Source organism: Lathamus discolor, chromosome 6, assembly GCF_037157495.1.
Source record: "Lathamus discolor isolate bLatDis1 chromosome 6, bLatDis1.hap1, whole genome shotgun sequence".
NCBI lineage: Eukaryota > Metazoa > Chordata > Aves > Psittaciformes > Psittacidae > Lathamus > Lathamus discolor.
Window position 1 is genome coordinate 24,097,409 of NC_088889.1, and position 12,857 is coordinate 24,110,265.

Genomic DNA, 12,857 nt, shown 5'->3' on the forward strand with positions numbered 1-12,857 from the left:
TCAACCAAGCAGAGATGTTTTGCACCAGCTGCTCCCTGTGTGGCTTTTCCCTCTATTCTTTCACAACCCCCTTGCTTTGGGAGGGGGAGCCTGTCTGCTAATGGCAAGCTGACAAGTGAATCAGTGCATACGTGCAATCAGCAGTGCCGTGGAAGGAAGCAAGGATTTATCCTCCCCCTGTTGTTTTAGACAGTGCTTCCGCTTGCAGCCTGAGCTCCAGTTAAGGACGTTTATTGATTGCTTCTTTGGTTTACTACTGGCTGCCCAGGGAGTGAATAGCAATGCTCTAAATAAGCAGGCTGAAATATGGCAAGGCAGGAGCTGACAAGCAGTGATTAAGCAGCTCTCTGATCTGAAGGAGGATAAGAAACAAACAACAATATATAGATGCATGACAACTAATAGAGCAGGGGAGAAAACTACCTCATTGCAGGAAGGTGGGAGATCTTTCAGCTACTCTTGTTCCTGTTTGAAGATTAAGCTGCTGAGCTAAAGATTGCTGGAAGGAGGGACGATCCCAAATATGTTTTAAAAACACTTCTCCGGAGCACTGTGTATCCCTCCTTGTTCCCGCAGCACCTGCAGAAATGAGGGGCTGGTTCAAATGCTGCTGAAGTCAATGGCAGGGTTTCCAATGGCATCCGTGGGTTTAGATCTGATCCCTACATCCTGGGCATGGTTTTACTGAGAAAAACACTTACTACATGGCAGCCTTGGAAACTGGTCCCCGGATCACTGTCCTGAGAAGAAAGGAAGCATTGCTGGTTTACTCCTGGGTGCCACAACAGCACCTTGCACCACACACAGGCAGTTCTGTGTTATACACATTTATATTATTTTGCTCATCTCAAGAGTTTAAGGGACTAAAGCCGCATTTCCCCCCAACCCCAGTCCTCACCTGGCACATACAGGCTAGACTGGAGGGTCTACTCAATGGTGCTCTGCAAAACATCCTGCTAAATAGGTCATTTGAGCTTAAGGGTTCATTCCTGATAGTACAAATAACCTATTAGACAGAAAGAGTCACCTCATGCCCAGGTTCCTTAATCACATATGCCTGGTGGTGCAGGTGCATTTATCTGCTGATAAGAAGTATTTGCATAAGGCAGATTGTTGGCTTTTTTTAAATACATCCTGATATAAGAGGAAATGGGCTCCTGGAAAATACTGGCAAGGAACTGGAGAGATACCATAGCTCCTATGACATCCCCATCGGCCTTTAATCTCTCTCTATCACTGGTATTACCATTTGCACTGGGGTTGAAAGGCATTTGAAAGAGCTCAGGTGGTAAAAGTGCTGACTGCAAGCTCAGAGTCCACAGCTGAAGGTTATGTGCTGAGGTGGGGCCAGCAACGGCAGGTCTGACACACAGGTTCAAAGTCAGGTGCTCACCTTGCCGTTCCTTCACTAGACATGAATCCAAAAGCCTTTGAAGGTCAATGGTAATTTTCTCATAGGCTGAAGGGAAAGGACTGTCTGCAAATAAAGGTTTCACCAAATGCAATGTTACTGTAGAATCAAAGTCCTCTTTGTTTAACAAGTACAATGGGTTTATAAAGATCTTATCACTGCTGGGGTACTACTGCTGTTCTGCAGAAGCACACAGCAGGGTGCCTGAGAGCACAGGAGTGACATCATATTAAAACCTGCAATTAAAGGAATAGTTCTTGCTTGGAAAAAACCTAACAGGGAATGCCAATCTTCAGCTTTTTGTAGGCAGGCAGAACTCAGACATCATGCAGGTGTCCATGTTACACGGTGCTGGCCTGGACCTTAAAAGAGGCTAGAGAGAAAGCCCAGCCAAGGTGCTTGTATGATTCGAGTCCTCTGAGTTGATTTTAAGGGGTCCCACAGGACCAAGCGGTTTCCACTGCTAGCGCAAGCAGACTTCTGTCTCTGGGCATTTTCCTTTCTTCTCATTAAAATTAGCTTTACCTGCTGATATTTCCTCCTAGTTGCCATTTGGTGAGTTGCTGGACTTCCCTTGGGGATAAGTAGCTGAAAGACTATTTCACATATGATTCGTAACATGGACTTCAGAGGAAAGTGGAAGGAATAAAGGTTGAAAATTTGGAAAGATACAGAAGACACATTTAAAGCTGTTACTCACATATTAAATGGCAAGCTTTTAAAAACAAAGCATTTTTATGAATAAGAGAAGCTCATTAAGACTTCTAAAACAGTGCCAGCTCTGAGGAAGAGACATTTTCATTTAGCTCTGTGCACTGTGAGAGTTTTGAGATTCTTGATATTTATGCTAAGAACAGGTTGTATCCTGTGAAGATCTGGAGACAAGTGACAGAACACTTCCTCTACTGAGCTAAGGCATTCCCCCTGTGCAATCCAGGCCAGCAGGATGCAGGTGAGAGGAGCAGGGGATGCATTAGGCTGCCTCATCTCTTTGATCTGCGCTACCCTAAACTCATCTGGCTTCCAGCTAATGTGTGTTACAGCTGAGCTTGGCTATCACAACTCTGCTCCAGAGACCTTCACTTTGCTTTTGTGTTAGATGAAGATTATAGAGTGTTTATTTTGTGCAGAGATAGGGCTGAATTACACTAGGTCATTCCTTGGCTTTCAGAAATACAAATCACTGGCCTGAACTATGCGATTTATGACAAATCTTTGTTTCAATGTACATAAGCATTCTAAAAGGCATTAATTTACTGAATAAATTGCTAATACGCTGACTGTATAAAAGCACACTTTGCTTTCTGCACATAATTGATCATTATGTTCATATGGCCTCTGTAAAGTAGAAACTAATATTATAAACAGCACTGTTAGAAGGCTTAATATAAACCATAAACAGGTAGCAGACTGCTAAGGGCAGAGCCAGCAGCAGCATCTGGCCCTGTGCTGACTGACTGCAGAGTCCTTGCCCATGCTAGTGCCGTGCTGGAGCTGAGTGACCCAAGGTTAAGCCCAGAGTCCAGTTTGGCAGCAGCAAGCAGGAACACTGGCCCTGCTCCAGCAGCTGAAGCTTTCCTGTACAGGTAATCTTGTTTTCCTTGATGTCTTTGTTTTGTATTTGCAAGAAACTGCCCCCGAGCTGCAGGGCTTCATTCTAAAAAAGGGGCAGCAGCCTCCCTGCCCGTGCCCTCCCCGGGGTGGCACTGGCGTTCCTGGGGTTCCAACACAGCCTGACTGGGAGGAAGAGGACTGGCAGGGAAGTGGAAACACTGATTTCAGCCAGGAACATGGAAAAAGCATTCCCACTTCTGAGGCTTGAGTGTCTGACTTTGCCTCCTCCCACCCCACTTGCTCCTGGAGAGACAGACCAAAGTTCCTCCAGCATGGTTCCTCCAGCAGGATAACATCAGTTCCCTGCAGTGTCCCAGGAGGTGACAGGGACATACATACCGGCACAGCACGTGTGTGCTCCTCCTGCTCTTGCAGCTCCCAGCAGCACTGTCTCTGGGGGACATCCGCCCCAGGGGGAACTTCCAGCTGCTGCCCAGCCTTTCCTTCCCAAGTGCATACTGATGGCGGTATGTGATTATCTGTGGTGGAGGTACAACTGCTTCATTTCCCTCAAGTAAAACCTTTAATGCAAAAAACCCCTCTGTAACTAATGTCTGAATTCACAGCACACGATGAGCCAGGTAAAGCTATGAAGGTGATTAAGGAGATAAAGCAAAGGCTGCTGACTGCATTACCTTCATATGTGCCAACATGCATTTTGGGGCATAAACCAACCTTCCAAGATGTGCAAAGCTATGAGATGGGAAAGTCATCCCCACAGGAGCAACCTGTGCTGTTCCTGCTCTCGGGCGTCAGTCCCAGTGCCACCACACATCCTGAGAGCTGCCTGAGAAAAGGGAAGAGATTTAAACTGACGCATTAAGAAGAGACCAAAATGAAATGTTGTGGGTGCAATTTGAATAAATGTTTCAGAGCTGCTAGAGCTTGTGCTCGAAAATAGCATGGTGGAGGGGGTTTTAAGCCCTCTGCGGTATTTCCAAGTGGCTCTTTGGCTACATTGACACAAATTCCAGAGGGATTTTAACTAAAAGGATGAGGATCCAGAGCCTCTTCTGTTCAGCCTGTGCACAGGATTTAACTATGTCATGGAAAAAGCCTGATTTCAGTTCCATGGGACAGGAACTGGAAAGGGGCATGCTTAGAATGTGCATACATTACACAAGCTTTATTAGGATTCTTTTTAGGAGTATTGTACCTAGCCAAAAGGGTGTGAGCAACACAAGCTCCCTTCAAATACAATACTATGTAGTTTTGTGAGAAATGGCAAAATAAATATGCACCTGGCGAAAGGCTCAGGAATAGGGTTCATTTCCCTGTTAAACAAAGGATTTTGCTGTTAAAGCTTTGTTTGCAGAGAAGTGTGGTCTTCCATTGAAATCGACTTTCAACTGCACTGTGGAGAAAGCCTCTTGGATTTCCCAGGAACTTCTTTTGAAGGGAGGGGGATGGCGGTGAGGGAAGAACCATGAAAGCAAAGCGGATATTCTGAGGATTCAGTCTGTTCCTGCTTACTTCCCCCAGCTACTGTACTGCAGTGCAATGCTGCTCTGCCCTGAACCCTGCGGAAGGCACAGTGCTTCGCCACACAGGTTTGTGCCAGGTCCCAAAGAGGTGAAAGGGGAATTTATCCTTCCACTGGCAAAACCCACTGCTCACACTGCTCATGGCAGCGCAGCTCCCTATCAGTAGCTAAACTGAACTGAAGTTCCTTGTAAGGCTGTGCCAACAGCCTCAGCCCATGCTGCTATGGAGCTCAGCCTGGCATTCCCGGATGCCAGCAGCAAACTCCAGCTGCAGTTGCACAGCAGTAGTCCCCCGCAGCCAAGGCAGTGCCAGTGCCTCATCAGGAAACTCAGATTCCAGCATTAGGACATTCTTCAGACGTTTTTGAAGCCATCTTGCCTCTTTTACCTATATTTCAAAGATAATGAGCCAAACACATTTCTGATGCCTCATTGTATTTCCTCATTAACTCCTATTGCACTGGGTATGAGAACAGGGACTCCAGGCAGAGACATGGCAGCCTCCTGCTCCAGAGCAGCAAGGAAGGCCTTGGGTGGCGATGATAAAGGAAATCGTTAGAGCAATCTCCTGTATGGGTATCCCCCGGGTAAGCGCTGAAGGTGAAACTCTCTGGGATGTTAACCAGATCAGATCAAAGAGCAGAGCCTTTCCAGCCAAAGCAGCCCTGACTGGCAGCTTGATAAGCTCAGTGCCAGCTGAGAGACCTCCCATAAAACCAGTACCAGTGGGATCAGGAGTGCACCCTGACTGCATGTGACTAACAGGACATTGCACGCAAACAGTGGCATTGCATGCAAACAGGAACACAAAAACACCTCTTTAATGCACCTGGGATTTAACAAGGTCACCTTATGCAAGACAGGTCTAATTCCAGAGAGACCTTTCCAAGTTTGTCCATGTTATCCCATCAAATGCCGAGCCTGGGACAAGCACCGAACCCTCTTGTCTGGTGCATCTTTTAAGGCTCCCACTTGCCAGTGGCAGTTGTTGGATGGGGCTTGAGTTACAGGACCCTTCCAGTTCCCCCCTTGTGTGAGCGCCGCTCTCATGGGCAGACAGCTGCCTCTACCTCTCCTCTGAGAGCCCGTGAATTTTGGACCCTGTTCAAGACCGAGCAAATCAACGAGGACTTCCCATTGTTTGCCGTGAGCTTTGGAGCAGCTGTTATTGTTCTTCATCATCTGCTATAACACTCCTGATCAACTTATTGTTGTCTCCCGAGGAAACTTTTAGGAGACTTTCAGAATGAAGAAGCCTTCGCATATTGGCAAAGCAACTTTTTGGGTTCATTCCCAGGGTAATAGTCAGAGTTCTTCCTTCATACTGACGTCATGGCGTTTGGATGTGCTTGGACTAAGTCGTGGGTGAATTCAGTGTTCATCTTCATAGCTTCTGCTACGTTTTCCTTTTTGCCCTGCAGTGGTTTATGGCCATCAGTCCTCACAGAACCATGTTTCAGTTCCACAAAAGAACAAACTGAAGTCAGAAAAAGGTCTTTATTCTGAAATATTTAGAAGGAAAAAGGATTAATTGCCTTGCTTAATATCCCAACGTCTTTGTTTGTGTTTTCTTTGCAAAGACTTCTCACACATATCTCCATCTGTAGCTATTTTTCTGGTGCATCTGGGTTTTGTCTCTCTCTTCTTGTGGGAAGACTGATGGGCATTGTCAGCTTTTTCCAAAGCTGTGGATTTAGAGATCCAGAAATCTACTAATTAGTTCATGTTTAATCTGCATGATCTGCAGGAGCGGCGCTGGAGTCTTGTAGATTTGTTCCAGCACAGGCAAATGATGCTGATTAGATTGGTAAAGAGCCAAATCTAAAAGCATAAATAGCAATTATTTAAAATAAATTCCAAGCACATAAAGACTGATTTTAGCCTTGGCTGTTGAAAAACTTCACGCAAATTGTAGTATGTGTTTATTGCATTTTTTTTTTCCCCAAAAGAAGTGAACGAGTTGGGTTTATTAGTAGTCAGAACAAAAGTTGACATGCCATGAGCAGCCGTGATGAGGAGCAGTGGAACAGATACTTCCTGCAGCTGTGTGGTGCCTTGCAGGGAGAGCCCTGGCACCCGTTTTTTCTGCGTAGCCTGTTCCCTACTCCTGGTAAAATCCTAATGCCTGTAAACCAAACTGCTCCTGTTGAACTCTGCCATCTCCCAAGGCTGCTTGAGCTGGCTGGGAGGGGAACAGGGCTGCTTCCTGCTGCAGCCACCCATGTGCAGCACAAACCCTGTTTCAGGTGAATAGATGGAGAGGTGCAGTCGCAGGCCCAGCTCTCCATCAGTGAGTGCAACCAAAGGTGCTCGGCAGTGCCCTTCCTGGTGCTGCAGTGGCTGCTGACCCTGTTTTTGGGGTGGAATGGTGTTTAAATAAGGAATTTAAAAGCCTCACTCTTTGGTTCATCACAAAGCCAGGCATGGGAGCCAGGAGGCTTAGCTCCCCAAGCTGTACTGCAGGTAGGAGGCTTCTTCCGTCATTGATCCCACAGGACTGCTGCACTTGCTAAACAGCAACACCCATACTCAGAGGATAAACAGAGGGCAGAAAACAAGAGTAATTTGAATGTTTGTGGACACAGTTGAGCAAGCCCTCTGCTTTTCAAAGGCTTTCAGACTGTTTAGGAAACAAAGCCATAATGAAAATCTCCCATCTTACAAGTGGGCAAATGTGCTGCTAAGAACCACTGGAGTTTTGCGATATAAATCTTCTTACTATGATTGAAAACACAACTGGAACTTGACTCTGACTTGCAGCAAGCAGCTATTACATGTTTCGGGAAGTGTCACGGAGCTTTAAACCATCACTGCCAGGAAGGCCCAGAGAGACCTTGGAGCAAATGGCCATAAGCTCCTAGATTTGCTCCATTTAGCCACGCTTTGCTAGGAGGTTTAAAACACATCTCCTGTGAAAAGGAACAAGCTTGTCCTCCCCTGGAGAGGACGCTAGTGTTCCTCTTGGCAGTGTCGCTCATCTGTGAGCAGCCAGCGCTGTGAGCCGCCACTGAGCTTTCTCCATGCTGCACCCCCAGCACCTGGTACCCAACACCCACAGATTATAGAATCACAGAATGCTTTGGGTTGGAAGGAACCTTAAAGAGCACCCAGTTCCAACTCCCTGCCATGGGCAGGGACACCTTCCACTAGAGCAGGCTGCTCAAAGCCCCATCCAGCCTGGCCTTGAACAATGCCAGGGATGGGGCAGCCACAGTTTCTCTGGGCAACCTGTGCCAGCGCCTCAGCACCCTCACAGTGACAAGAATTTCTTCCTAATATTTAATCTAAATCTGCCCTTTTTCAGTTTACACTTCCTGATAGGGTTGCCCCCCTTCCCCTCTCCCTGGCAGCCCTTTGCATTTATATACACTAAATTTCACCTGCACTTTATTGCTCAGTCAACCACTCGTACGAAGGACTCACCTATAAAGTCTTTCTATAGTTGTTTACAACCTGTCCCCATCCTTACTGCCATAAATAACTTTGTGCCATCAGCAGATTTCCTTGGCTAAGTGCTCAGCCCTTTTTCCGGTCCACACTGACCTGCACAAGTACCAGCACAGACGCTGGGACGCCACTCGTGACCTCCACGCTCCCGTGAGACCCAGCCAGGATATCTACCCTCCATCCCTTATCCCTGAACTCATTACTTAGCCTTATTTATCCAACAACTAATGGCTTCAGAAATTACCTTAATTCTATTAGAATTCCAGCTTTTTGCATGGGTGGCTCTGCAGCCTTACTCATGGTCTTTTAATATTACTTTGGGGTTTGTAATTTAATTCAACCACTCTTAGGTGCTCTATAACGAAGTGGGCCAGGGAGAGAGGAAACCACCAGTGCTTTTAGCAGCCTATATGGTATTTCTGCTTTGTTGACTTTTACTTGAGGAAATCAAGTGCTGGCTGGTATTCTGTAAAAGTACGTCAAAATGCGACTGCTGCTAGCGTAACTGTATTGGAGCCAGACTATTCAAAACCAGTGGTGGGGAAAAGCGCAGTATCTATGTACAGTCACTGATCCTGCTAATTCACAGGGAATTTGGGCTTTTTTTGTCAGCTCTGATAAAAACAATGCAAAGCATAAGCCTCTTTGAGTCATTCTCTCTGCTATAAGAACAACCATAAACAGTTGATTTCTATGAGGCAGATGTATTTATAGGCTTGGGATAGAATATAGATTTTAAAATGCCACTTTTCTGCTTCAAAGAGATTGACTTACATCTTTAATCTTTATAAAATGAACCCAGCTGATTAATGAAAATGGCTACAGAGTAAAATGAATTAAAGTTTCAGGAGATCATGAAGCATTCATATGGCTGCATGCTCTGATTTAGTAATGTGTTGTGTCACGGTGAACATTATCTAAGTGTATCTGCATCCAGGTACTGTAAGAACCTGTGGGCAATGAAATGTTGTCACGTGAGAGCTTTGCTCTGGGGATTCTTGCTCAGCGTTCGGAGAGCACTGTTCTTTAGGAGGCAGCTGTGACCCTTCCAGCAGAGGGGAGGTCTGGGATGTCCTGTCCTGTTTTCCATCCTGCCACTGGCTTGCACAAGCCCCTTATGCATCAGCCTGTCAACTGAGCATGGGGCTGTACGATTCACAAAGAAGCCTATGCAGCCAGAGCCCAAGTCATCAAGGCCGAAATTGCACTGAAATAAATGAGTAAGGGAAATCAGTAGGAGCTGGGGCATGAACCCCCTTTATTTTCTTTCAGAAATCTGCTCTTTCTTCAGGCAGCCAGCAGCTCCCTAACACAGAGGTACCATCATACAGCAGCAGCAGGTATTCCATCTCCCGCTGCAGCCATTTGACAAATCTCTTCCCCTCTCTGAGTAAATGTTTGCAGGATCAAAATCAAACTGCACAAGAAATGACGAATGGTTTCCTTATGAAGCAGAAATCATGTCTCACATGGCGATTTATCATGTGGAAGAATCACATTTGCTTCTCCTAGGGAAGCAGGTTGCACCTTGACTCTTATACCTCCATCAGAAGTGGTACAGAAGGAGCTAGCAGATACAGCGTCTGAAGGAAACACTGAGCCTTGTGTATCCCTTGGAGGCAGAAAATGCTCTGAAGGATTAATGCACAAGGCGCAGTGCTGCTCCTGAGGTTGGGAGAAAGCCCTGGGCTAGCTGGCGTGCTGTGCGGTCGTGTGCTGGTCATGCCATATCTGTTCTGCTGGTAGCTTGCTCAGCTGATGAGCTCTTTGGGACAAGCTCTGTGTGCAGTGTTTAGCCCACCTGGGCCTCTTGCTATAGTGTTAGCAATGCACAGGGGTGGGATGTAATGCTAGCTACCCGCTGAGTGGGGATACAGTCCCATTCATAGTCTATATAAGAAACCTTAAGGAGTCCAGTGCATCCTTGCTCCGACATGTCCACAGGCTGGTAAGCAGCCATAACCATGTGAACATCTGCTCTCTCTGCTGAAGGGCCATTTTCTCTCTAAGTGCTGCTGAGATCAATGAGGAAATATTGAAAATGAAGGTTTCCCTTGGGAGCACTGGGTGGTCAAAACTGGAAGTCAGTCTCCTGTCTGGGAAGATTTGTGTGCTTGTGGGGTATATATTCCACTCAAGCATTATCCATTTTCTTAAATGTTTCCACCTTGTCTAACAGAGGACACAAAACCACAGCAAGAGAACATGCAGAACCTGCAGATAGTTTCTTGGTTAAACCTGATTTTTCAACACAGGCAATCAAGTCCCTTTCTTGTTCAATGCTCTTGCCCAGTAATGTTTTTCAGCGAGTGATTCTTCTCTGTATTATCTATCAGTACACTGTATATTTCTGTTAAGATAACTTAGGCCATATTGTGACTACAGTGAGACATGATGTACATGTAATCCAACAGGCTGAGCTGTTGGATTGTTGACTGCAGATGTTTTTAAAACCTCTTTTTCTTCCCCTCCCTCCTTTCCACTCCCTCCGTTGTAGATCCAGCCTACACACCTTACTAAAACAGCCCGATTGCACTGACATCCTCACTAATGAGCATTTCTGATCCACGGCTTTCAAGGGGAGCAGCTGAAACTTTCTGGGGGATTGCCTCTTCATTGCAAAAGGCAAGGAAAAGAGAAGCTTTCTCCCAGAAATAATTCTCTACCTTGCTACTACTTCTTCCACTTTTCTGCAAGCAGATTTGAGAGCTCTAGATTATTATTTTTTCATTAGTATTCTGAAACAGTGCTTTATGGACATTTTCTAAGGGCATGGGGGATCAATGCAGAGTACCATAGAGCTACAATCTCATCATCTTCACCCCTCAAGTGGAATAAAGTAGCTTCTGGCTCAGAATATTTTGGCATCCCAGACACCTGTGTTGGGGGTAACAACTGCTAAGGTACTTTTGACTCAAGGAAGGCTGGGGACTACAGCTTCCCCAAAGCAACATGAGAGAGGAAAATCCCACTGCAGACTTCCCCTTCCTGCACAGTGCCTAATACAAAGGGAGCTGACTGACCTAGTCATGCACATGGGCTTCATGCTGAATCAGTATCAGCACTACCAAAAAAGATGGAAAAAGTTCCTTCCTCTACTTAGGCAGCTTTGCTCAACAAGCACCTCTGGGAGCAGTGGCTCCAAATTCACAGGGTCCTGATCCCCAACATTTCCTGCAGCATTTCAGATCTCTTGGGAGAGCTTTTCCATAGCTCCACTGGAACCATTCATGCAAATTGCCCTTTTAAGAACTATAAAGGAATACAATATTTAGCATCAACCCACTCAGTCCCCACCAAAATATCTTAAGGCTGAGTTCAGTGGCTTGAATGATGCTGTGCTGTTGCTGTGGCAGCACACAGCTGTCCACAGGGTGCCTGGGGTCAGGAGCAGTCAGGCAGCTTCTCACCACAGCACCTTGCAGCAGCCATACCTGCAGGGTTATCTGCATGTCCTCATGGAGTAGCAAAATACAGCCCTGCCTTGCTGTCTAGTAAAGAGAAGCCAAAAATGCTTGCCTCTGCCAAAAAACAGGCTGTGCAATCTAAGTCACCTTGGAGCATTAGGAAGAGCTCGTGCATGCTAGCAGTACGTCCAGTAGCCTTGGGTTTGAGGGCAGAAGAGGGGAGATGGAGGGAAAGGACCACTCCATGGCAAGGGAAGCCCAGTGGTAGGCAATCTACCATAGCAGCCAGGTAAAAACATGCAGGTATGGTGAAATGACCCACAGGCCAGCGTTCCCAGCTGGCTTTTGCATTTATTTCTATCAGCATATCAGCCAGCCAACCTCAGAGTTCAAAGCTGTTGCCCTGTGGCAGAGAACAGTGCATCCTGAACAGTCCAGGAAAGGACACAGAGCTCGTGGGTGAGACATGCAGGTAAAGGGCTGGATACCAGTGAGAAGGAGTATTTTTATCTGACTATTTAATTCAAGGTTTATTTGTTCCCTGTGTTGATACTGATGCAGATTCACCCCAGCTCAGAAGCTGTCACGGAGGGAGAAAGGAAATAACACAGTCTGGCTCCCCTCTTTGGCATCTGAACAAAACAGCTCCTCAGGAGCACTGAAGAGGCCAGCAGCATGTAAATGCTTTCCCGCATGGTGACACAGACAGAACTTTCCAGTACTAGAGCAACCCCCTCTCTCCTTCCGAGTAGTCACAGCTGCACGTACCTTTGGTGTAACATCATGCTTATGCAATGCGGACTCTCCCACTCTTTATTGTGCCCATCATATTTGCGCAAGCAGAAGCTGGGATGGAGCCCAGCAATGACCTCCAAGAGCACAGCCATTTCTCAGCCCTCCTCTTCTGAGCCTGTGCTGCTCACACTAGCACCAGAAGGGAGCTGGGAGCACCAAACACCACTGAATTGCAGTGTAGGAGGGCAGTTCTCTCCAGAAGGAGCCTGGTAAGTGTTCATACACATGGGCTGCCCAGTGCACTCATCCACTCATCCAGTGCACTCATCCAAATGATGCAGACCCTGCCGGGATGAGGGCTACTATTTACAAGTAGATCTAGGCTTGCTGCATCTCTGGATACCCCATGACTTCCATGGGGTCACCATGACTTCTAGGTCACCATGACTTCCGCAATCATCCAGTGCACCAGGACTAATGGAGCACAGATGTACTCTCGAGGGAGTGAGTGTGAACCAGAACCCTCATCTCTGGAATGCTCTGCAGGAAGAACCATCTCCTCACCATCACGTATCCCAGAGTACCTAAGCTGAAGACAAAGCAGAAAATTAAGCAGAAGAGTGAGTTCCTACCATTTTTGCTACTTTATCTCTTTAAGGTTCTCAAGCAGGATTTATGATCACATCTTCAGAGGAAAAACAGTGTTGTGCAGGAAACAACCTTGATGAGATACAGATCTGTAATGCTTTAGTTAAAGCA